This window comes from Aquarana catesbeiana, linkage group LG05 (assembly GCF_042186555.1).
Source record: "Aquarana catesbeiana isolate 2022-GZ linkage group LG05, ASM4218655v1, whole genome shotgun sequence".
NCBI classification, from domain to species: Eukaryota; Metazoa; Chordata; class Amphibia; order Anura; family Ranidae; genus Aquarana; species Aquarana catesbeiana.
The window spans coordinates 644,921,457-644,948,274 of record NC_133328.1 but is presented as its reverse complement, the minus strand read 5'-3'; the positions used below and the strand labels follow the sequence as shown (position 1 = coordinate 644,948,274).

At 45.9% G+C, this 26,818-nt stretch overlaps 1 long non-coding RNA gene across 1 annotated transcript; it reads left to right on the top strand.

Annotated features, from left to right (window-relative positions):
* The first annotated feature begins 1,717 nt into the window (after positions 1 to 1,717).
* LOC141145636 (uncharacterized) lies at positions 1,718 to 13,444 on the top strand. Its single transcript, XR_012244581.1, has 2 exons — positions 1,718 to 2,145; positions 10,374 to 13,444. It is a non-coding gene; the product is annotated as an uncharacterized lncRNA (long non-coding RNA).
* Positions 13,445 to 26,818: the final 13,374 nt, after the last annotated feature.

Genomic DNA, 26,818 nt, shown 5'->3' with positions numbered 1-26,818 from the left:
GGGGACGAGCGAGTGCCCCCCCGAACCATATCAGGCCACTTGCCCTCAACATGGGGAGGGTGCTTTGGGGTTCCCCCCAAAGCACCTTGTCCCAATGTTGATGGGGGCAAGGGCCTCATCCCCACAACTCTGGCCCGGTAGTTGTGGGGGTCTGCAGGAGGGGGCTTATTGGAATCTGGAAGCACCCTTTAATGTACCCCTACTCTTTAATGGGTAGGGGTACATTGTACCCCTACCCATTCACCCAAAAAAGTGTCAAAAAGTAAAAACCACAATACACAGTTTTTGACAATTCATTTATTAAAAAAGAAAAAAAAAGTGTCCATCCATCTTCAATCACGCCGCCCGACGGACCCGACAAATAGAAAATAAAACCTCTGCCTCGATGGGAGGCGTCCCGCTGACTGCTGTCTCTTGGCTGTGACAGCTGTTATATAGACAAGGTGACGTTACCGAGTGACCCCGCCACTTCTGATGTCATATGCCGTCAGAGGGGGACGGGGTCATCCAGTTACGTCAGCGGGTGGCCCCGCCCTTGCCTATATAAGAGCTGTCACATTGAAAAGACAGCAGTCGATGGACCGCCTCCCATTGAGGCGGAGTATTTTATCTTCCAGATTCCGATTCCAGAAGCCCCCCTGCCCGCAGACCCCCACAACCACCGGGCCAGGGTTGTGGGGACGAGGCCCTTGTCCCCATCAACATGGGGACAAGGTGCTTTGGGGGGGACCCCAAAGCACCCTCCCCATGTTTAGGGCAAGCAGCCTTGTATGGTTCGGGGGGGGGCACTCGCCAGGCTGCTTGCTCGGATAAGGGTCTGGTATGGATTTTGGGGGGGACTCCACATTGTTTTTCTTTTGGCATGGAGTTCCCCTTAATATCCATACCAGACCCGAAGGGCCTGGTATGGACTATGGGAAAACCCATGCCGATTTTTTTCATTGATTTTTATTTATATTTATCTATATACCACGAGCCGGCCTGGAAGACGTCATCTGTGACGAAACGGCGTAGGGAGGAGCGGCGTGCTGACATCACCACATACCGCGCTAGACCCGGAAGCTACGGGCAGCATACGAGAGCTGGTCGGCTCGTGGTTCTGTTTTTAATCCATCGCTCGAATTTTTCTGCATAATTGCAAGTGCAACATTATTTTATTCCAATAAACTTTTAAAAAACGTATTACGCTATGGAAGCTTTATGTCATTTCACGGTTTATGAACACATACTTACCATACGAGATGACATCTTATGCTGAGACTGTGAGTAATCCCTTTAGCGTTGACAGCCGTTGAAAGACCCAAGGCTGGGGTTGAGAGCCAAATGCACGTTAGATCTCCGTAAAAAGAGATCTAGGGAGCTAGTAAGCGGCAGCATTTCTCGTGGGTGGAGGCACTTTTGTATTGTACCCCAGCACACACCACCTCCAGTGTCGAAGTTGCATGTCACCGCTTGTAGGAAGATTACAGAGTCACCCTCTAGAGGACTGTCTATTAAGTGGGCTTTTCACATCAGCCTATTTGAGTGGACTCTGTTCTGTATTTTTTGCATTTTGTTATATATGTATTGTTCACTGTCTGTTTCCTTTTTTTTGCACATATCACTGGTGATAGGAATGTTGATGTGATATTGTATATATGCATTTATGTGTATTCACACAACTTTTCAATGTTTTTTTCTTTGCCTTTTTTTCATTCCAAATCAATTTATAGCGCAGCTTATTATTTTGTATGTCACTCTTTGGGCAAACCATGCATGTCCAAAGAGCTGAGCTAGTTAAAGTACATCTGAACTCAAGAACAAATGTCATATATTGCAGTAGGGAGACAATTAGTTGGGCAATAGTTGACCTACATTGTATGTATATAGCAATTATCCTTCTCAGAAAAGGCGGAGCCATGTATAGGCAAATCAAGCAGAAGTGTAGATATTTTTAGTAAGCTGTCACCCCACTCGTCATCCCCAGGAGAAGGATATAAGGAGCCCAGTGCAGGAAGAGGAAGCAAATACTTTAAACGGAGGACGATTCTTCTCTCCGAACAGAAGAAAGACAGTGTGGGGAACTGGACACCCGAATCTTCCACCATCTCTGCCACTCCAAGTCACCCAGAGGACCACAAAGAACTTGGTGCAAGAAGACTACAGGTGGGTTAAGTTGCTGGATTTTTGAGCTCCTGAATTCATCCCAGAGGGTGGACTGGAGAGGATATTCCACATGTCTATGAAGGCTCTCATTATCATGGTATATCTAGTAGTAGTTGGTCCCATTCAATAGACTTGTTCTGTAATGTTGAAGATGCTTCTTAGCTTCTCCAATTTCAGATCTAATGAGTGCCAGGAAGATACCCCAGAAATTATATCCACATCTTAGGACAGGGTTTCTCAATCAGGGTTCCTCCAGAGGTTGCTAGGGGTTTCTTGAGCAATGAGCAAATTTTGCCTCTGACCATCACACTAATGTATCATGAGTTGTAGATATAGTGATTTTTAGCAGGGGTTCCCGGAGACCGAAAAGTTCTTTCAAGGGTTCCTCTGTGTTGAAATGGTTGAGAAAGGCTACCTTATGACAACTTAATCCAACCACCGTGGAATGGGCACACGGGTCTTTATTATCTAAGGGCAGAGAGGGAGGTGTGAAAGCGGTGGTGCCCTCCTGTCCTAGTAACATAACCCCTACTGTTGGTGTCAGGAAGCCTGCATAGGTGTTAGTTCCTTCATTTAAATTGGTAAATGTGTACATTTATTTTTCAATCTCTGCGGTAGAGATGTTAAAATGGCATTATACAGTATGTGGAAGAAAGATAGTGACCAGGGTTCCCACCCTGTCCAGGGATGTTGGTCCCAGTTTGACCTAGATAGTCTCTTTCAAGCCTCTTGTGAGCCAATTGTCCTTTCTGTCCCTCGTGACCATCTGTCTTCCACATATAATGCCATTTTAACATCTCTATCCCTGCAATCTGGCAGAAAATTCACAACTTTGGCCACGTAAATCGAGGAACTAACACTTGTGAAGGCTTCCTGACACCAACATTGGCGCTATGTAACTAGGACAGGGTGGCACCACCACCATCACACCTCCCACCCTGGTCTTGAACAATCAATGCACGTCTACACATGTGAGGGCTGGACTTACAACTCATGGGGCCCCCGGAGCAGGGCCGCTGTTAGAAACCATGGGGCCCCGTACAGCCTACCTGATGGGGCCCCCTTCAAGCACGCCCTTGACCCCAACCCTGGTCCCACCCCTGACCTCGGCTTAAAACAAAATGCAGGGTTGTTATCGTTTACATTAGGGAGCGGAGCCAACGCATGCGTTTGCAATTAATAAGCACGAAGGAGCGGGGGGCAGTTTACATTTCTTTTAAATTGTATAAAAAAATCTTACACTGTATCTTTACATTTTTTTTTTTTTTTAGTTTTTGCTTTCACACGGGATGAACAACATCCCTTGTTATAGCATGGGCCATGACAGGTCCTCTTTATGGAGAGATATGAGGTCTTTTAGACCCCATATCTGTCCTCTGGCCTCCAAAGCATCGGATCAAACCAAGATCAGTTTTATCAGATGCTTGTTCAAGCCGATAATAGCTTCTTTACATGAGACCAAAACCGGAAGTGATAAAATCCCCGTCACTTCCGGTTTCTGACGTCACACAGTGGGAGGAACAATATCCATCCCTCTCACTGTGTCCCAGGAACCGGATGCTACTGGTCACATCCTAAAAGCAGTAAAGGTGGTGGTGGGACCCTCTTCCACTGCTTGTAAAAGTAATCCAGTGGCTTCCCAGCCACTAGGATTACTTTCACTTTGTGCAAAATCGCTGTGGCTAAAAAATGATATCTGTAGTGATGACCAGGATATCACCCTTCCAATCAAGTACTGGTACATCGCTGGACGGGAAGCAGTTAAAGGGGATTGGTTTGGGGGAACAGTAAAAATACAGCTCCGCTGCACATTTACTGCTCCCCAAATGAAGTGTAAAGTAACATCTCACCATTTCTTATGATCATCAGCATGAGTTCGACTCAAACATTGGCTGTTCGCCCATTCGCCGAATAGCGAACAATTTGGGGTGTTCGCGGCATTTCGAAAACCACGGAACACCCATTAAAAGTCTATGGGAGAAATCAAAAGTGCTAATTTTAAAGGTTAATATGCAAGTTATTGTCATAAAAAGTGTTTGGGGACCCGGGTCCTGCCCCAGGGGACATGGATCAATGCAAAAAAAGGTTTTAAAAACGTCTGCTTAAAGTGAAACAATAAAAGTGAAATATTCCTTTAAATTTCGTACCTGGGGGTGTCTATAGTATGCCTGTAAAGGGGCGCATGTTTCCTGTGTTTAGAACAGTCCCTGCAAAAATGAAATTTCTAAAGGAAAAAAAAGTGATTTAAAAGTAGTAGCGATAGCGCCGTTGCGCCGGCTATAATGAATTGTCATATACAAGTCATTGAAGAAAATGGCCTGAGATTCCCCCAAAGTGCATTACTAGGCCCTTTTGGTCTGGTATGAATATTAAGGGGAACCCCAAACCAAAATTTAAAAAAAAAAATGCATGGGGTCCCCCCAAATTCCATACCAGGCCCTTCAGGTCTGGTATGGATATTAAGGGGAACCCCGCTCCAAAATAAAAAAATGGCGTGGGGGTCCCCCTCAAAATCCATACCAGACCTGGAAGGGTCTGGTATGGATTTTAAGGGGAACCCCACGCCAAAATTTAAAAAAAATGGCGTGGGGTCCCCCTAAAAATCCATACCAGACCCTTATCCGAGCACGTGACCTGGCAGGCCGCAGGAAAAGAGGGGGATAAGAGAGCGGTTCCCCCGAACCGTACCAGGCCACATGCCCTCAACATGGGAAGGATGTCCCCATGTTGATGGGGACAAGGGCCTCATCCCCACAACCCTTGCCCGGTGGTTGTGGGGGTCTGCGGGCGGGGGGCTTATTGGAATACGGAAGCCCCCTTTAACAAGGGGACCCCCAGATCCCGGCCCCCCGTGTGAAATGGTAATGGGGTACAAATGTACCCCTACCATTTCACAAAAAAAGTGTCAAAAATGTTAAAAAGACAAGAAACGGTTTTTGACAATTCCTTTATTAATGTCTTCTTCTTCCATCTTCTTCTGGTCTTCCTTCGGTTTTCTTCCTCCATCTTGTTCTTCCCCCGCTTCTTCCTCTTCTTCCTTCGATCCTCTGCTTCTTCCTTCGGTCTTCTCGTCCGCATCGTCCTCCGGCTTCTTCTTTCCCTCTACGTTCTTCAGACGATCTGCATCCATGGGAGGTTCCCGCTGTGTGACGCTTCTGTTCTTCTGACATTTCTTATATAACTGAGGGCAGGGCCACCCGGTGACCCCACCCCCCTCTGACACACGGGGACTTCCCTATGGCTTTCAGTGGGGGGCGGGGTCACCCGTTACGTAACCTGGTAACACTTTTTATAACAATAACTTGCATATAAGCCTTTAAAATGAGCACTTTTCATTTTTCATGTTCGTGTCGTGTCCCATAGACTTTAACGGTGTTCGTGTGTTCGAACAAATTTTTTGCCTGTTCGCATGTTCTGGATGTGAATCGAACCGGGGGGTGTTTCGGCTCATCCCTACTGGCATGGCTCTGTCATGGCTCTATCATGGCTCTGTCATGGCTCTGTTATGGCTCTATCATGGCTCTGTGACCAGAGATCACCTTCCGCAGAGTGAATACACTAAGGTAAGGGGGGGAGGGGTTACTGATATAAGGGGGAAACCTTTATATCAGTGCCCCCTTTTATTTTTGCATTCACTCCCCCCTTACCTCAGACTGGCTTGATGGCGCTGTCACTGACCTCCTCTCAGGTACACTATGTAGGGCTCAGTCAGATGGCTCCAGGTTGGTGGCTCTGGTTTTATCCTATAGTCTCCTCTCCACAGTCCACACACATCTGATTCCTCCCATAATCCCCATCCCGGAGGTGCTCTCACTCTTGATTCCTCTCCAGACTTCCCCTCAGAGACTGCAAACATGAGAAAAGACAAGAGAAGCTCAGAGATTGCAGACATGATACAAGAGATGGTTAGAGGCTGCAGACATGATACAAGAGATGGTTAGAGGCTGCAGACATGATACAAGAGATGGTTAGAGGCTGCAGACATCATACAAGAGATGGTTAGAGGCTGCAGACATAGTACAGGAGGTGGTCAGAAGATGCGCACGGGATACAGGAGGTGGACAGAGGATGTGGAAATGATACAGGAGGTCGTCAGAGTATGCAGTCATGTAGAGGAGCACACAGAGGGGTCAGTCATGTAGAGGAGGACACAGAGGGGTCAGTCATGTAGAGGAGCACACAGAGGGGTCAGTCATGTAGAGGAGCACACAGAGGAATCCTCCATGTAGAGGAGCACACAGAGGGGTCAGTCATGTAGAGGAGCACACAGAGGAATCCTCCATGTAGAGGAGCACACAGAGGAGTCAGTCATGTAGAGGAGCACACAGAGGAATCCTCCATGTAGAGGAGCACACAGAGGGGTCAGCAGGGGCAGACTGACAACTCATGGGGCCCCCCGGGCAATAGGAGATTATGGGGCCCCCAGGCAATCAGAGATTATGGGGCCACATAGTATACACACACACAGTATACACATACATGTACACACAGTATACACAGACATGTTTCTTTTGGCTGTCCCTGGTCCATACTGTCTATTGGCTGTCCCTGGTCCATACTGTCCCTGGTTTTACTGAGGCTGGCAACCCTGATGGGGCCCCCTAGTAGCCCAGGGCCCTCGGGCAGTGCCCGAGTGTCTCAATAGTCAGTCCGCCCCTGGGGGTCAGTCATGTAGAGGAGCACACAGAGGAATCCTCCATGTAGAGCAGCACACAGAGGGGTCAGTTATGTGGAGGAGCACACAGAGGAATCCTCCATGTAGAGGAGCACACAGAGGGGTCAGTTATGTAGAGGAGCACACAGAGGGGTCAGTCATGTAGAGGAGCACACAGAGAAGTCCCGCATGTAGAGGAGCACAGAGAGGAGTCCCACATGCAGAGGAGCACACAGAGAAGTCCCGCAAGTAGAGGAGCACACAGAGGAGCCCCCCATGTAGAGGAGCACACAGAGGAGCCCCCCATGTAGAGGAGCACACAGAGGAGTCCAGCATGTAGAGGAGCACACAGAGGAGTCCCCCATGTAGGGAGAGCATAAAGAGAGGTGAAGTCCTGATAAGAGGTGTCAAAGGAGAGCCCTCACACAGGACACGCGGCAGGTTGGCACACAGAAGACATGGCAGGCAGGCTGGGCGGTAAGGTTGGCACACAGGAGACTTGGCAGGCAGGGCGGTGAGATTCACACACAGGAGACATGGCAGGCAGGGTGATGAGGTTGGCACACACAGGACACATGTCAGGCAGGGTGGTGAGGTTGGCACACAGGAGACATTGCAGACAGGGTGATGAGGTTGGCACACACAGGACACATCAGGCAGGGCGGTGAGGTTGGCACACAGGAGACATTGCAGACAGGGTGGTGAGGTTGGCACACACAGGACACATCAGGTAGGGCAGTGAGGTTGGCACACAGGAGACATGGCAGGCAGGACAGTGAGGTGGGCACACAGGAGACATGGCAAGCAGGCAGAGCAGTGAGATTGGCACACAGGAGACATGGCAGGCAGGGTGGCGAGGTTGGCACACACAAGACACATGTCAGGCAGGGTGGTGAGGTTGGCACACAGGAGACATGGCAGGCAGGGCAGTGAGGTTGGCACACACAGGACACATCAGTCAGGACTGTGAGGTTGGAACACAGGAGACATGGCAGGCAGGCAGGGCGGTGAGGTTGGCACACAGAAGACATGGCAGGCAGGACGGTGAGGTTGGCACAGATAAGACATGGCAGGCAGGGTGGTGAGGTTGGCACACAGGAGACTTGGCAGGGCGGTAAGGTGGGCACACAGGAGACATGGCAGGCAGGCAGAATGGTGAGGTTGGCACACAGAAGACTTGGCAGACATGCATGGCGGTGAGGTTGGCACACAGAAGACATGGCAGGCAGGGTGGTGAAGTTGTCAAACAGGAGACGTGGCAGGCAGGACGGTGAGGTTGGCACACAGGAGACATGCCAGGCATGCATGGCGGTGAGGTTGGCACACCAGAGACATGGCAGGCAGGGCGGTGAAGTTGGCACACAGGAGACATGGCAGGCAGGACAGTGAGGTTGGCACACAGGAGACATTTGGAAGAAAGGAAAAAATGAGCTATGACTAAGCATCTATCCATGATGTGAAACGCGTTAGCTGGTTTTCCCTGTCTTCTATGCCCAAGATTTGACTGTTTTTGGATTTTAATCATTTAAATAAAGATGCCTTCAGTGGTGTGCGGCTGTCCAGGATTTTTTCCTTTCTTCCAAATTTGAGCAGAGCCAGCGCCTGCAGGATCGTAATAGGGCCGGTGACTTTAACAGGTCTGCAGCTTTTTGAGCTGCAATTTTTCTTTCACACAGGAGACACGGCAGGCATGCATGGTGGTGAGGTTGGCACACAGGAGACATGGCAGGCATGCATGGTGGTGAGGTTGGCACACAGGAGACACGGCAGGCATGCATGGTGGTGAGGTTGGCACACAGGAGACATGGCAGGCATGCATGGTGGTGAGGTTGGCACACAGGAGACATGGCAGGCATGCATGGTGGTGAGGTTGGCACACAGGAGACATGGCAGGCATGCATGGTGGTGAGGTTGGCACACAGGAGACATGGCAGGCATGCATGGTGGTGAGGTTGGCACACAGGAGACATGGCAGGCAGGGTGGTGAGTTGCTTTGTGCAAAACTTAGAGCGTATAAAAAATAGGGGATAGATTTATGGACGTTTAATTTTTTTTGTTTTTTTGGAATCTGATGTTCTCTATATCAATGGTTCACAAATCTCATTAATTGTCATGTCATACTCGTACACAAACCTCTCACAAACCTTTTTAATTGCCATGTCACATTCTCTATTGCAAACGTTGATTAACTTCTTCAATTGTATTTCTTTAATTGTCATGTGCAGTATTATACTGTTAATTGTATAAAATTGGTGCTCGCTCCCGCCGCAGTCCGCCCCACTTCTGCATGCGCAGTGTGCTCCAAATCAAGCCGTCCAGCTTGCGCATGCGCAGTGTGCTCCAAATCGGCTGACTATGTTCTATCAGAAAGCCGCTACCCATCACACATAATGTTTGGAACGCACCGCGCATGCACAGTAGGACGGGTAGCGACTATCTGATAGAACACCTGCAGCTGACTTCTGAATTGTAGTTGACCTCCTTCTGACCTGAAGTTGACCTCCCTTTGACCTGCAGCTGACAGCCTTTCTGACTTGCAGTTGACCTCCTTCTGACCTGAAGCTGACTTCCTTTTGACCTGCAGCTGACTGTCTTCTGACTTGCAGTTGACCTCCTTCTGACCTGAAGCTGACCTCCCTTTGACCTGCAGCTGACAGCCTTTCTGACTTGCAGTTGACCTCCTTCTGACATGAAACTGAGCACCTTCTGACCTGAAGTTGACCTCCTTAGCGGCTTTTGCATTACCATTGACTTGTATGAAAGAAGTTCTGATGCAAACAAAAGCTTTTGTCAACAGACTCTAATACAAACACAGCGGGTCCAACCACACATGAAAGCCCATTTCACCAGTATAATTCTGGAGAACACACAAACATAATCACCAGCATCCCTGGTGGGACGTAATCTCTGGACCTTACTGCTGCAAGGCCAGATGTAAAATAAAGCTAGCTATTGCCCTGGCCACAATAAGCATCATTGGCTATCAATTAAGGGTTCCCTTTTAAAAATGGAGGGGGGCATGGATAGCACATGGACTCCTTCTAGTTGACTGGTCCCAGTAATTGCAATGTAATACACTTCCAAACTTCCAAAAATTCCCACTGAGAAAATTCACTGGAATTCTCTTTCTATCACAGATGAAACATATTGTGCTTCCACTATTAATGTTATTGGGGTCTATTTACAAAAATTTGCATAGCCATTCATCCAATGAATCTGCATGTACAGTACATCCATTTTGAGCCACACTGGTTACATTTATTTGCTAATTCCCTCTAGTGTTCTCTAGATTTGTTGCATTGTATCTCTAGCTACAAAAGCCTATGCTTTTCCTGTGCTCCTCAGCTCCATCTAGTGGCCATAATGTGGTATTTTGCTACCGCAAATAAAAAAAGGACACTTGTTCAGAAGAGAAAATACCCCAAAGAACGTTTGTTTTTGCCCAATTTACTCCGAATAAATGAACATGCAGAGTCACTGGAAGAATAGCTATGCAATTTTTTTTTTTTATAACTAGACCCAGCGTTGTCTCTTTATCAGGCGTTTATATTTCTTTTTAATTCTATTTCTCCAGAATTCAACGCCAGTTTAGGTTGGGATTATGAAAAATCACAAAGAGGGTCGCGAGGAGACACCAGGAGAAGATGGGGGATGGGCACCTGACCAGAACGTGGGGTCACAAGGCGATAAAGAAACCATAAAGGCAATGGTGATGACCCCCCTCTACTGTTACTTCAAAATGGGTCAGTTTGTCAACAACGGAGTCAGAAGGGGAGAGAATCAATCGGAGGATGAAACAAAAGCGGTGCCAGGGTGTGGCAAGATGGCGGACGAAGCGTCAAGAACACCCATTAATGGGAGCCAAAAGCCTGATCTGATTAATGAAAATACGCAAGGGGCTTTCAAAGCTAAACATGACGAATTAAATAGAGCGGGAGCGGTAGAAAGAGTAGATCACATATTATTTCGCCATCATCATTGGCCCTAATAGATCTTTATTGAAGATATAAAGAGCAATAGAAGTACATTTATTGGATGGAATCTAAACTCCCCCCCTTGCTTGAAACCACCCAATCAGCTGAATTTTTTACATTTCCCCTTTAAGCTGATTGGAGCGCGATCACCGTGATCACATGACCAGAAGCTCTGCCACACCCGGTGGGGTAAAATCCACTTAAAGGGCCAGCGGGAGGTGGTGGCACGGGGGGGGGGGGTTAGCTTGCATGTTATCGTATCGATGATTGGCACCCGTTTAGTGTAATTGTTTAATTATTCGCTGATTCCCTAATATTCCTGCAAAATCTTTAACTGGGAGATCTAATGCTATTTAACCACTTGCCTACCGGGCGCTTTTCACCCCCTTCCTGCCCAGGCCAATTTTCAGCTTTCAGCGCTCTCACTTTTTGAATGACAATTGCGCGGTCATGTAACACTGTACCCAAATGTTTATCATTTTCATCACACAAATAGAGATTTCTTTTGGTGGTATTTAATCGCCACTGGGTGATTTTTTTTTCTCGCTAAACAAACTAAAAAAAAACTACCAAAATTAAAAAAAGAAAAAAAAGTTTTTCATGGTTTGTTATAAAATTTTGCAGACAGGTAATTTTTCTCCTTCACTGGTGGGCACTGATGAGGAGGCACTAATGAGGTTGCACTGAAGGGCACTGATAGGTGGCACTCATAGGCGGCACAGAGGGGCACAGATAGGTTGCACTTATAGGCGGCACAAAAGGGCACTGATAGGCGGCACAGAGGGGCACTGATAGGCAAAACTGATAGGTGACACTGATAAGGAGGCACTGATGGGCACTGATTGGCAGCACTGCTGAGCATAGATTGGCAGCACTGTTGGGCACTGATTGGCAGCACTAATGAGCACTGATTTGAAGTAGTGATGGGCACTGATTGGCAGCACTAGTGGGCACTGATTGGCAGCACTGTTGGGCACTGATTGGCAGCACTAATGAGCACTGATTGGCAGTACTGATGAGCACTGATTGGCAGCACTAGTGGGCACTGATTGGCAGCACTAGTGGGCATTGATTGGCAGAACTAGTGGGCACTGATTGGCAGTACTGATGAGCACTGATTGGCAGCACTAGTGGACACTGATTGGCAGCACTTATGGGCACTGATTGGCAGTACTGATGAGCACTGATTGGCAGCACTAGTGGGCACTGATTGGCAGCACTAGTGGGCATTGATTGGCAGCACTAGTGGGCATTGATTGGCAGTACTGATGGGCATTGATTGGCAGCACTAGTGGGCATTGATTGGCAGCACCAGTGAGCACTGATTGGCAGTACTGATGAGCACTGATTGGCAGCACTGGTGGACATTGATTGGCAGTACTGATGAGCACTGATTGGCAGCACTAGTGGGCACTGATTGGCAGCACTAGTGGGCATTGATTGGCAGCACTAGTGGGCATTGATTGGCAGCACTAGTGGGCACTGATTGGCAGTACTGATGAGCACTGATTGGCAGCACTAGTGGGCATTGATTGGCAGCACTAGTGGGCATTGATTGGCAGTACCAGTGAGCACTGATTGGCAGCTGATGAGCACTGATTGGCAGCACTGGTGGACATTGATTGGCAGTACTGATGAGCACTGATTGGCAGCACTGGTGGGCACTGCTGGGACTGCACTGATAATCACGAAACTGATAATCATTTCCCCCGATTATCAGTGTAGATGTCCCTATAACACAAGCCGGTTATCGGCTCTCCTCTCCTCTCCTCATGCTGTCAGTGTGAGGAAAGGAATGCCGATAACAGGCTTGTGTTTACACTCTGTGATCAGCTGTCACCGGACTTGATTGGCCCTTTACCCTGATCTGTGATCAGCTGTGTCCTAAGGACATGCCACAGGGGGTGCGCGGGCAGCTCAGTCACAGGAGGACCTTCATGTACACCCTGCCGGCAGAGTAAGCCCGCCCTGTAGCCGTCTTTTGGCTATATAGCGTGGGTGGGATCTGGTTAACCACCTGCCGACCACTCACAGTAAATATACTGAAAGCGGGCAGCAGGTGGAGACACAGCAATGTACACGTGAGTCGCCATCTTGCTTCCGGGTTTGGGGCGCACATGTGACCCGTGCTGTGATTGGACGCAGCACGAGTTTGGCAGCAGATTTCAGCCGGTGATTTTGTCTGAAGTCAGCTGATCGGCTGTGTCCAATCACAGCGCAGAGTTCTGTGTTTACAAACCACACCAGACTCTGTGTGCTGTGAACAGCGATCTGGCTGTTTCTTCTCCCTGAAAAGAAGGGGAAAAAAACAGGCAGCACACATTACACACACTGTACTTGTTAGGGACACAGTTAACCCATTGATTGCCATTTGAGGTTAAACCCCTTCCCAGCCAGTGTCATTAGTACAGTGACAGTGTATAGTATTATCACTGATCACTGTATTAGTGTCACTGGTGATGTCGGTGTCAGTCAGCGACCCTCTCAGATGTGTCAGTTAGCGCCAGATCACCCGCCACCCTATCACAGTCCCACTATAAGTCGCTGATCACCGCCATTACCAGTATTGTATCATAGCTGCGTAAATTCCAATATATATACCATAGTTTGTAGACGCTATAACTCGCACAAACCAATTATTATATATTTATTGGAATTTTTTTCTTTTTTTACCAAAGACATGTATCAGAATACATTTTGGCCAGTAAGTGAAGAAATTTGACTTTATTAGAAATGTTTTATAGCAGGAAAGAGGTGCAGCGCTAACAGGGAGCTGAGATGACCAAGCGTGGGGTCTGATTCACAGGTGATCCCTTTTCGGGGAAAGCTTTAAATCATCGCTCACGATCAGAGCTATGAGTAAGGCTTTCGCCGAAACGCGTTAGCTCTTTAATGTCACACCATGTAGCCAATGAAGACTTCAACAACGGATTTTGCCGACTCTTCTCCTTGTTTTATACTGTTTATAGGTGTGTGGAGGACACATGAAGCCAGAGCACCGGCTCTTCTCATTGTTTTCAAATGTTTTATAACAGAAAGTAGAAAATATCGGGGGGGGGTTACATTTTTGGTCTTTTTTTGATTATGTAATAAAAAATAAAAAACCCAATAGTGATCAAATACCACCAAAAGGAAGCTCTATTTGTGCGAAAAATGGTGTTGTTTGACGGCGCAATTGCCAGTTAAAGTAGCGCAGTGCGGAACAGCAAAAAATGGCCTGGTCATGTAGGGGGTAAAACCTTCCAGAGGTAAAATGGTTAGGGGTGGGGACACATCAAAAATTGATATGATTTTAGTTTTTTTCTGTGTATGCATTTTGTAGGTTGTTAATTGACAAATAAAAACTATTTGTTGCTTTATATTTCAATGTATCCTTACTTTACATCATTTGTTATCAAGTGCCTAAAACTAAAGCTATACTATGCTAAGCTATGCTATACTAGAAAAATATGCACTTTCACTGTACTAATAACACTGGCTGGGAAGGGGTTAAACATCAGGGGCTATCAAAGGGTTAAATGTGTGCCTAGCTAGTGTTTATGTGTACTGTGGGAAGTGCTTTTACTAGGGGAAGTAATCAGTTTTATTCCCTGCTTTGGTGTTATCACTCTCACTCTCTCATACTGGTCACTGGAAGTACAACATGGCACCTCATGGCAAAGAACTCTCTGAGGATCTGGAAAAAAAAGAATTGTTGCTCTACATAAAGATGGCCTAGGCTATAAGAAGATTGCCAAGACCCTGAAACTGAGCTGCAGCACGGTGGCCAAGACCATACAGCGGTATAACAGGACAGGTTCCACTCAGAACAGGCCTCGCCATGGTCCACCAAAGAAGTTGAGGTCACGTGCTCAGCGTCATATCCAGAGGTTGTCTTTGGGAAATAGACGTATGAGTGCTGCCAGCATTGCTACAGAGGTTGTAGGGGTGGGGGGGTCAGCCTGTCAGTGCTCAGACCATACGCCGCACACTGCATCAAATTGGTCTGCATGGCTGTCATCCCAGAAGGAAGCCTCTTCTAAAGATGATGCACAAGAAAGTCCGCAAACAGTTTGTTGAAGACAAGCAGACTAAGGACATGGATTACTGGAACCATGTCCTGTGGTCTGATGAGACCAAGATAAACTTGTTTGGTTCAGATGGTGACAAGCGTGTGTGGGGGCAACCAGGTGAGGAGGACAAAGACAAGTGTGTCTTGTCTACAGTCAAGCATGGTGGTGGGAGTGTCATGGTCTGGGGGTACATGAGTGCTTCCGGCACTGGGGAGCTACAGATCATTGAGGGAACCATGAATGCCAACATGTACTGTGACATACTGAAGCAGAGCATGATCCCCTCCCTTCAGGGACTGGGCCGCAGGGCAGTATTCCAACATGATAACCACCCCAAACACACCTCCAAGACCACCACTGCCTTGCTAAAGAAGCTGAGGGTAAAGGTGATGGACTGGCCAAGCATGTCTCCAGACCTAAACCCTGTTGATCATCTGTGGGACATCCTCAAACGGAAGGTGGAAGAGCACAAGGTCTCTAACATCCACCAGCTCTGTGATGTCATCATGGAGGAGGGGAAGAGGACTCCAGTGACAACCTGTGAAGCTCTGGTGACCTCCATGCCCAAGAGGGTTAAGGCAGTGCTGGAAAATAAATATTGACACTTTGGGCCCAATTTGGACATTTTCACTTAGGGGTGTACTCACTTTTGTTGCCAGCGGTTTAGACATTAATGGCTGTGTGTTGAGTTATTTTGAGGGGACAGCAAATTTACACTGTTATACAAGCTGTACACTCACTACTTTACATTGTAGCAAAGTGTCATTTCTTCAGTGTTGTCACATGAAAAGATAGAAGAAAAGATTTACAAAAATGTGAGGGGTGTACTTACTTTTGTGAGATACTGTATGTGGTTTAAAATTTGGTCCCAGAAGGTAGATATTTTGGCGCAGCTCCACATTGTAGTAGTTTAGGTGGTATGGTGCCACACCAGAACAGGTTGAGGCTGAGGGATCAATCAAGAAGGACATGAAAGCTCAATGTAGTTTCTTAAATTGCGTTTTCCTCCAATTGTTTGCTAATTATTAACCACTTACTGCCTGCGCTATGGCCAAGAGACGGCTACAGCGCGGGTTTACTTTGCCGGGAGGGAGTAGATGGGCGTCCTACCGTAATTAGGCTACCCCCTGCACCAACGCCCCCCCCCCCCCCACTTGCGGCGCGCAGGTGGCGCACTCTGTGATCGCCCAACCCTTCAGACTCAGCCAATCACAGTGGCCCTTTACCACGTGATCAGCTGTCAGCCAATTATAGCAGATCACAGGATGTAAACACAAGCCGGTCATCGGCTTTTCTTTCCTCATGCTGACAGCCGATAACCGGCTTCTGTTAAAGGGACATCAGCACTAATAATCAGTGTCCTGATTATCAGTGCAGTCTCACCAGTGCTGCCAATCAATGCCTACCAGTGCCACCTATCAGTGCTTATCAGTGTTTAATCATCAGTGTCACCTTTCAGGGCCCATCAATGCTGCCTGTCAGTGCCACCTCTTATTGTCCCCTATCAGAGCCCATCAGTGCCCATCAGTGCCGCCTCATCAGTACCCCACCAGTGCTGTCTCATCAGTGCCCGTCAGTGCTGCCTCATCAGTGATCAGTGCCCATCAGTGCATTATATCAGTGGCCATTAGTGCCACCTCATCAGTGCCCATCAGTGCAGCCCACCAATGCCCATCAGTGCCACCTCATCAGTGCCCATCAGTGCAGCATATCGGTGCCCATCAGTGCCACCACATCAGTGCCCATCAGTGCAGCCTATCAATGCCCATCAGTGCCACCTCATCAGTGCCCATCAGTGCAGCATACCAGTGCCCATTAGTGCCACCTCATCAGTGCCCATCAGTGCAGCCTACCAATGCCCATCAGTGCCGCCTCATCAGTGCCCATCAGTGCAGCATATCAGTGCCCATCAGTGCCACCTCATCAGTGCTGACAGGCACGGATGAAATTTGATTTTTTTTTAACAAACTAAGAAAAAAAACTTTTTTTTTTAAATTTTCAGTCTTTTTTTGTTTGTTTAGCAAAAAATAAACCCCCCCAGTGGTGATGAAATACCACCAAAAGAAAGCTCTATTTGTGGGAAGAAAATGATAAAAATGTCATATGGGTACAGTGCTGCATGACCGCGCAATTGTCATTCAAAGTGTGACAGCGCTGAAAGCTGAAAATTGACCTGGGCAGGAAGGGGGTAAAAGTGTCCATTAAGCAAGTGGTTAAACTGCAGATTTTACAGAGGTAGCTGAGAGACACCTGCTGGTGGTCAGTGGAAGTACAATGCTGGCACAAATTGGCTCCTATAAAAAAAAAATGTAATTTATTGGGAAGTTGTTTTAACCCTCTGATAACCTCCTACAACCGCAACAAAACCAGCAATTTAATCCCTGATAATGCTGCAAACTTTGTAGCTTTGGACTTCTGTAATTAAATACAGCCCTGGTGCAAGCAGTGGGCTGGATCTTGGTAGGAGTTATGCAAATATCAAAATGCCTTGATGGGTGGACAGTTGGGAGGTATGCATTCCCCATTCACAATGGACAGGCTCGAGGAAGAGAGCTATCCCCAAAATACGTTGCCAGTAATGGGTGTTCCTTGGTGGGTTGTATTTGCTTGCAGGCCAACCTAGGTAACACCCATAACTGGCAACGTATTTTGGGGATAGCTCCCTTCCTCAAGCCTGTCCATTGTGAATGGGGAATGCATACCTCCCAACTGTCCCAGATTTCGAGGGACTGTCCCTGATTTGGGGCAATGTCCCTCTTTCCCCCTCATTTGTTCCTCACTTTGGTCTGATCTATAGAGATGTATATAAAATGCACTTTTTATCTTTCAAAAAGTGTTTCCCAGTGCTAAACATTTCATCCAATTTCTAAATTGCTGCATTTGTACATTTTAAAAGCCAAAATAAAGGAATAGTAGTGGTAAAAAAAAGTCCTTGTGGATTTAATTACCCTTTTTTATTGGTTAATGCTCCTTTAAGGGGGTGTGGCAAGGGGCGTGTCCTATGCTCATAGCTCCCAACTGTCCCTGATTTCGAGGGACTGTCCCTGATTTGGAGCAATGTCCCTCTGTCCCTCATCCCTCCTCATTTGTCCCTCATTTTGGTCTGATCTATAGAGGTTAATATAAAATGAACTTTTTATCTATCAAAAAGTGTTTTCCAGTTCTAAACCTTTCATCTGATTTCTAAATTGCTGCATTTGTAAATTCCAAAAGCCAATATAAAGGAATAATAGTGGTATAAAAAGCGCTCGTGGGTTTAACCAATTTTGTTTTTTTGTACAGTTCTAGGGGGCCCCATCAGGGTTGCCAGCCTCAGTGTTTGACTTACAAAATGCACCGAATCTAGTGATTAAGAAGAGCGACAAAGGGGGAAATGTGGTACTCCTAAGTGAGAAAATGTATGAGGATGAATCACTAAGGCTCCTTGGTGACATTTCTACTTACAAAAGACTCACCAGTTCCCCTTTTCCCGCTCTAGTTGATACACTTAATGGGAAACTTAAATTGGGAATGGAAGCGGGCCTCTTAACGAAAAAGGAATTCCTTTTCCTCAAGGTAGATGAAATGACCATCCCCACCTTCTACATAATTCCCAAACTCCATAAATCTCTTATCTGTCCTCCTGGCAGACCAATTGTTTCAGCTATAAAAGGCCCTCTAGAAAAAACTGGTAAATACATAGACTCCCTGATCAAACATATGGTGAACTTGCTCCCTTCCTTTGTTCGTGACAGTAGAGATGTTCTTTTACGACACTTTGTTATGCCCACAGATGCCCTTTTGGTTGGTTTGATGTGGAGAGCCTGTATACATCGATACCACACCACTGTGGCATTGAGGCCACAATGTTCTTTCTGGACCTTCATCACCCCCAACAGGGTACTCAAAATGAATTCATTGGAGAACTTCTTGAGTTCATGCTTAATAATAATTTTTTCCAATTTCTTGGCCAATACTAGCAACAGATAAGAGGCACCAGTATGGGGGCACCATGGGCTCCCTCATACGCATGCCTCCATTTGGGACTCTGGGAGGAGATGACGGTCTATAGATCCTCTATGTACCTCAGCCACTCCCTTCTGTGGCTGAGGTACATCGATGACGTTTTGATGGTGTGGACGGGTTCAGTTAAACAACTTGAGGACTTTATGTCTGAACTAAATAGTAACAATCAAAATATACATCTGACCTATTCATACCACCCTGAGACGCTCTCCTTCCTTGATCTATCTATACGAAGCTCCGGAAATGAAATCATTACTAGTACATTTAGGAAAAAAACAGCAGCTAACACCTTATTGTCTGCCCAAAGCCATCATCCTAAACCATTAATCAATGGGATACTCACAGGACAATTCCTACAGATCAGACGGAATTGTTCTGTGGAGGAGGAATTTCATGAAGAGGCGCATGAGATGTATCAAAGATTCAGACAGAGAGGCTACCCACATAGGTCCCTCAAAAAATCAAAGAAAAAAGCTACCCTTAAAAATCGGGATGAACTTCTTGTGACCTCTGTAAAATCTTCACACCTCAAAAATAAAAATAAAAATAATGAACAGAATTTCCCAAGGATCATTACTAAGTATGGGTCCCAATGGAAAATGGTCCAGGGAGTCCTACAAAAACACTGGCACATTTTAAAATCTGCCCCTTTGATTTCTGAACTTGTGAGTTCTAGACCCCTTTTGACAGCCAAAAGATCCAATAATCTTGGTGACCTCTTGGTTCATTCCGAATACACTCGGACCACCAAGAAAAATTGGCTAACTGACTCTAGAATATCCCCAGGCATGTACAAATGTGGACATTGCAATATTTGCAAGTATGTCCACCAGACTAATGTGTTTCCAAACCCCCGTGGAGGAATTGACTATAAGATTAAACAGTTTATAAACTGCTCTACGACCCGGGTAGTTTATATGCTTATATGTCCATGCAATAAAATTTATGTGGGGGAAACTAAAAGAGCTTTAAGGATAAGGATTAGTGAACACATTGCTGGTATCAAAAAGATAAATGATGAACGCCCCATCTCACAGCATTTTGCTAAATTCCATAACCGTGATCCAAGGGGCCTAATGGTAAAAGGGATTTATAGGTTAAATTTACCCACGAGACGTGGCGATTTCGATACCATCCTCCTCCAGAAGGAAAAGATGTGGACGTACTATTTGGAGGCGATGGCCCCTAATGGGTTAAATATCGAATGTAGTCTCCAGCCCTTTCTGGAGAAGTAATTAATTGTTTTCTGTACCTTCCCTTCCCGTTCTCCCTTTCTCTTCCCTTTCCCTTCTCACCCCCCCTCCATCTTTCTTTCCCCTTTTCCCCTCCCCCCCCCTCCTCTCCCTCCCTTCTGTTTCCCCTTTTACTTCTCCTAGCCCTTGGATAATGGTCCCCTGCTGGCTTAATAATTATTGCCTTTTGTTTTTTGGTTTTTTGGTTTTTTGGTTTTGTTTTGCTTGTATATCTACATTCCCTTTGTTCTCTCTTAATTACCTCCTATCCTCACTAAACGGTTTCTGAACTGGAACTTGGTACATTTGAAGTGCAGTGTATTGCACAAATAGATCACAGCTGATCATGTAAAGCCAATTGCGATATGTCTACTTGCTGAATGTCTGCGATGAGTGGTAACCGTGTACGACATCTGGTGGTCGTTAGATGTAATTATATTCCCTATTATCCAGCCTACTTAACCTCCGTCCACGGACCCCTCCTTTGCTCTGAAGAAACCAGCAGTGATTGGCTGGTGAAACGCGTCAGCACGTGACGTCAGCACGTCACCTCGGAGCCGCGCGCTCATGGTGTTTGAATGTTTGACCGGGAACTAACAGCTGACGGCCGGCTTACAGCTTCGGACTGTAGGCACTGGACATAGTGGGACATCTCCTATCTGACGGCAAGCGGTTTTGGACTGACACCTACAGCTATCACCTGGGGGTAGAGCCTACGATCTCAGAGCTGCTGAGCCATCTATCTGGTGAGAGAAGTATCACTCCGATTTATACTCATAGTACAGCCTGAGCTGTTATTGCTCCCCCCGCTACTTTCTCCAAACATAGCTGCTTCACTTGTATGTCCTGTGTCCACATGAGTAATCTTCAGTAAACACTGCCGGTCACCTTTGCTGCTATACCTGTGATATGGTTTTAGTTCCCGGACTGTCATAATTTTCATGATGTGCTGAATCAGTTCCCAAGTAATGATTATCCACTCATCCACCCTTACCCTCAAACCGTCATACCCTGTTTCCCCGAAAATAAGACCTAGCGTGATTGTCGGTGATTGGCTGCAATATAAGCCATACCCCCCAAATAAGCCCTAGTTAAAGTCCTTGTAGGGCTTATTTTCAGGGAAACAGGGTAGGGCTTATTTGGGGGGTAGGGCTTATATTGCAGCCATCACCGACAATCACGCTAGGTCTTATTTTCGGGGAAACAGGGTACTACCAGTATCTGGATTGACTAAGGACTTTACTTCACACGATATTTCCCAAAATAGTAGGAATCTGCTGTGGTGATTGGCGTGTGTATGGGGTATGATTGGCCGCGGCTCCGTTGTTTTTAATGATAACGTTATCTGTTTTAACCTGGTCCATGATACATTCCCTATTTTGCCCAATTTTTGTATTTTTGTGTGGTGTTTTGAAGTTCAATAAATTTATTGTTTTTGCAGATTGTGTTTGGGTAACTTGCCTTCTTTGGGGGAACCTCTTTCTCCTAGTTGTTTTGTATGCCCTATAAGGCAACCCAAACTGCATCCAATAATTCTATGTGGATGAATATCTGATCCTGTCAATAATCTATGACTTCATTACTGGTGGTTGATCCAGGCAAAACCTCTTTTTTGTTTCAGTAAAACAAGGGACAGTATGTATAAATCTGTGTTTTTTTTACATCTGTCTGTGTATACTGTGTGTACATGTATGTGTATACTGTGTGATTGTATACTGTGTGTGTATACTGTGTGGCCCCATAATCTCTGATTGCCTGGGGGCCCCATAATCTCCTATTGCCCGGGGGCCCCATGAGTTGTCAGTCCGACCCTGCTATAAAGTGTGGTGCTACTGACGGGGGAATTCATATTTAGACAGGAAGAATACAGATTAAAATATAACCGTGAGATTTCACTAGACAAAATACCATTCAAATCATAACAAACACCATTAAAAGGAAACAAAAACATAATTTACATCTAAGAAAACATAATGACTCCACATCGTGGCAAGTAAGTTATATATCCTGACCACTAGGTGGATACATAGTAACACGGCTCTAAAGGATGATTGCTCAGTCGATAGAAATAGTTACTATAAGACAGGAAACTCAAAGATAGAGAATTCTTTATCCTGATTGCTTCTATAGAAAACTGCAGAACGACCCAACAAAGGAATAATCTTATATAAAACACTCAAATGCTTTATAAAATCAATCAATCTTTCTCATCCAGGGTTCTTCTAGTGCAGTGGTTCTCAACCTTCTTAGTGTCGTGACCCCTTGATAAAATTTCCCAAGTTGTGAGGACCCCCAACAGTAAAATTATTTTCGTAGCGTGGGTTGTCAGCACTCAAGGCAAGAAAAGTAATTTGCGCCCCTAACCCACGGACATTTAGAGCTCCCCGAGTCCCTTCCACCCGTACAGTATTAAAACCCCTTATGGTACATTTTAGGATGTACCCCTCTTTCTCTTTGTTCTCCATTCTTTCCCTTTTATCTCCCTCTATCCTAATTTCTTGTTTTTTCCCCCATCCCTCTATCTAGCCGTCTTTCTTATTCTTTCTCTTATTCATTCTCTCCCTTTTTCTTTGCCCCCTGCCCTCTTTTCCTCTCCCTTCCATGTATTCTCTATTTTTATTCCTTCTCTTACTCCTTGGTCGTGGGGGGGGGGGGCGGGGTGGGATGAGTGGCTCTGTGATGTCTCGCAGCAGTGACACCTATGCCGAAATCAGGAGATGGGGTCTCCTCCAGCCCCTCCCACTTCACATTCCTCACCAGTCAGCTGACCTCTAGTCTCTGCCCCCCCCCACGCATGCCGTGAACTGAATGGGCGGCTGTGAAGAGGCTGAGTGGGCGGCCGCGGGCTCCAGGGACAGCCCAGCTGGGCGGCCGTGAAAAGGCTTGGAGAACAGTATTCGGTGACCCCTGGCAAATCGTCATTTAACCCACAGGCTGAGAACCATTGGTCTAGAGCAGGGATATGCAGTTAGTGGACCTCCAGCTGTTGCAAAACTACAAGTCCCATCATGCCTCTGCCTCTGGGTGTCATGCTTGTGGCTGTCAGAGTCTTGCTATGCCTCATGGGATTTGTAGTTCTGCAACAGATGGAGGTCCACTAATTGCATATCCCTGCCCTAGAGTATCCCTGAGCAATAAGCAATTTCTGTCTCAGTAACTTCTGAAACCAACTATCTTTTTTAGCTATCTTTGAGGATAGGGGGTGGGGGTGGGGGGGGGAGTTCTTCAGACTGACCATGAATGTAAGGAGCATTCTTCCCAATGAATAATTAGTGTTTCCAATAAAATATCTATAATAACCAGAGTATCTTATAAATAACTAATGATGGATGTAAAAATAGCTGAATAGGCAAACTAATATTGATTACAAATAAACTGTAGCGCTAAAACATGAGTATATAAAAATAAATATGCAAATATAATAAAGTGACTGTGCAACATTGCTTATATATCAAATATGAGAATGATGACTACAACTTATGTACATTTTTTGAGTGAATAGTGAATTCAAATAAACATGGTATAAAAAGTCAATAAAGTCCACTGTGCCAACAAATAAATAATTTTAAAAAGTCCCAATAAAAATCAATCATAAAGTGAGAGTGAATAGCACTCGTGATACAGTGGGGACGGAAAGTATTCAGAACCCCTTAAATTTTTCACTCTTTGTTATATTGCAGCCATTTGCTAAAATCATTTAAGTTCATTTTTTTCCTCATTAATGTACACACAGCCCCCCATATTGTACACACAGCACCTCATATTGTACACACAGCACCCCATATTGTACACACAGCACCCCATATTGTACACACAACACCCCATATTGTACACACAGCACCCCATATTGTACACACAGCACCCCATATTGTACACACAACACCCCATATTGTACACACAGCACCCCATATTGTACACACATCACCCCATATTGTACACACAGCCCCCCATATTGTACACACAGCACCTCATATTGTACACACAGCACCCCATATTGTACACACAGCTCCCCATATTGTACACACAGCCCCCCATATTGTACACACAGCACCCCATATTGTACACACAGCACCCCATATTGTACACACAACACCCCATATTGTACACACAGCTCCCCATATTGTACACACAGCACCCCATATTGTACACCCAACACCCCATATTATACACACAGCACCCCATATTGTACACACAGCCCCCCATATTGTACACACAGCCCCCCATATTGTACACACAGCCCCTCATATTGTACACACAGCACCCCATATTGTACACACAGCACCCCATATTGTACACACAGCACCCCATATTGTACACACAGCACCCCATATTGTACACACAGCCCCCCATATTGTACACACAGCACCCCATATTGTACACACAGCACCCCATATTGACAGAAAAACACAGAATTGTTGACATTTTTGCAGATTTATTAAAAAAGAAAAACTGAAATATCACATGGTCCTAAGTATTCAGACCCTTTGCTGTGACACTCATATATATAACTCAGGTGCTGTCCATTTCTTCTGATCATCCTTGAGATGGTTCTACACCTTCATTTGAGTCCAGCTGTGTTTGATTATACTGATTGGACTTGATTAGGAAAGCCACACACCTGTCTATATAAGACCTTACAGCTCACAGTGCATGTCAGAGCAAATGAGAATCATGACGTCAAAGGAACTGCCTGAAGAGCTCAGAGACAGAATTGTGGCAAGGCACAGATCTGGCCAAGGTTACAAAAACAATTCTGCTGCACTTAAGGTTCCTAAGAGCACAGTGGCCTCCATAATCCTTAAATGGAAGACATTTGGGACGACCAGAACCCTTCCTAGAGTTGGCCGTCCGGCCAAACTGAGCTATCGGGGGAGAAGAGCCTTGGTGAGAGAGGTAAAGAAGAACCCAAAGATCACTGTGGCTGAGCTCCAGAGATGCAGTCGGGAGATGGGAGAAAGTTGTAGAAAGTCAACCATCACTGCAGCCCTCCACCAGTCGGGGCTTTATGGCAGAGTGGCCCGACGGAAGCCTCTCCTCAGTGCAAGACACATGAAAGCCGCATGGAGTTTTCTAAAAAACACCTGAAGGACTCCAAGATGGTGAGAAATAAGATTCTCTGGTCTGATGAGACCAAGATAGAACGTTTTGGCCTTAATTCTAAGCGGTATGTGTGGAGAAAACCAGGCACTGCTGGTTGCAATCGAGGGAAAGATGAATGCAGACAAGTACAGGGATATCCTGGACGAAAACCTTCTCCAGAGTGCTCAGGACCTCAGACTGGGCCGAAGGTTTACCTTCCAACAAGACAATGACCCTAAGAACACAGCTAAAATAACGAAGGAGTGGCTTCACAACAACTCCGTGACTGTTCTTGAATGGCCCAGCCAGAGCCATGACTTAAACCCAATTGAGCATCTCTGGAGAGACCTAAAAATGGCCGTCCACCAACGTTTACCATCCCCCTGACAGAACTGGAGAGGATCTGCAAGGAGGAATGGCAGAGGATCCCCAAATCCAGGAGTGAAAAACTTGTTATATCTTTCCCAAAAAGACTCATGGCTGTATTAGATCAAAAGGGGCTTCTACTAAATACTGAGCAAAGGGTCTGAATACTTAGGACCATGTGATATTTCAGTTTTTCTTTTTTAATAATTCTGCAAAAATGTCAACAATTCTGTGTTTTTCTGTCAATATGAGGGGCTGTGTGTACAATATGGGGGGCTGTGTGTACAATATGGGGGTGCTGTGTGTATAATATGGGGAGCTGTGTGTACAATATGGGGTGCTGTGTGTACAATATGGGGTGCTGTGTGTACAATATGGGGGGCTGTGTGTACAATATGGGGTGCTGTGTGTACAATATGGGGGGCTGTGTGTACAATATGGGGTGCTGTGTGTACAATATGGGGGGCTGTGTGTACAATATGGGGTGCTGTGTGTACAATATGGGGTGCTGTGTGTACAATATGGGGGGCTGTGTGTACAATATGGGGTGCTGTGTGTACATTAATGAGGAAAAAAATGAACTTAAATTTTAGCAAATGGCTGCAATATAACAAAGAGTGAAAATGTAAGGGGGTCTGAATACTTTCCGTCCCCACTGTGTATCAAAAAATCAGTCCATATATGTGAATATATATAGTCATAAATTCATAAGTGAATAGTGAATTCAAATGAACATGGTATAAAAAGTCAATAAAGTTCACTGTGCCAACAAATAAATAAAATTAAAAAGTCCCAATAAAAATCAAACATAAATTGAGAGTGAATAGCACTCGTGATATATCAAAAAATCAGTCTATATATGTGAATATGACTCTGAAGATTGAAAACAATTCCAAGATGGTAAAAGGATACAATCTGCATCGGTAAAATTGAGATCACCATCCAATGCACAGCCACCATCAAAACTGAATAATTGGGTACTCTTACCGAATTGTGTGGACCTTCTGCCAGCGGCAAGGAGTCAAACAGGCGTCAAACTGGGAATGTAGTCACTCCCAGGAACCAGCATGAAGGACGAACTGCAACAACGTCTCAACACCGGATATGATAAGCTCCACCAGTCATGAAAGAAAGGAGCCACCACAAAGTGTAAAACCTTTAAACTATGGGTTTATTGAGTAAAGTAGAAAACTTACATCAATGTAGATGAATACAGGCACTGTATAAAATGTGATCACAAGGAGTTGTAGGAAGCACAATAACATGGAGCTAGCTCTACGGAATCTGATGTAAGGGGGGGCTCTGCGGACT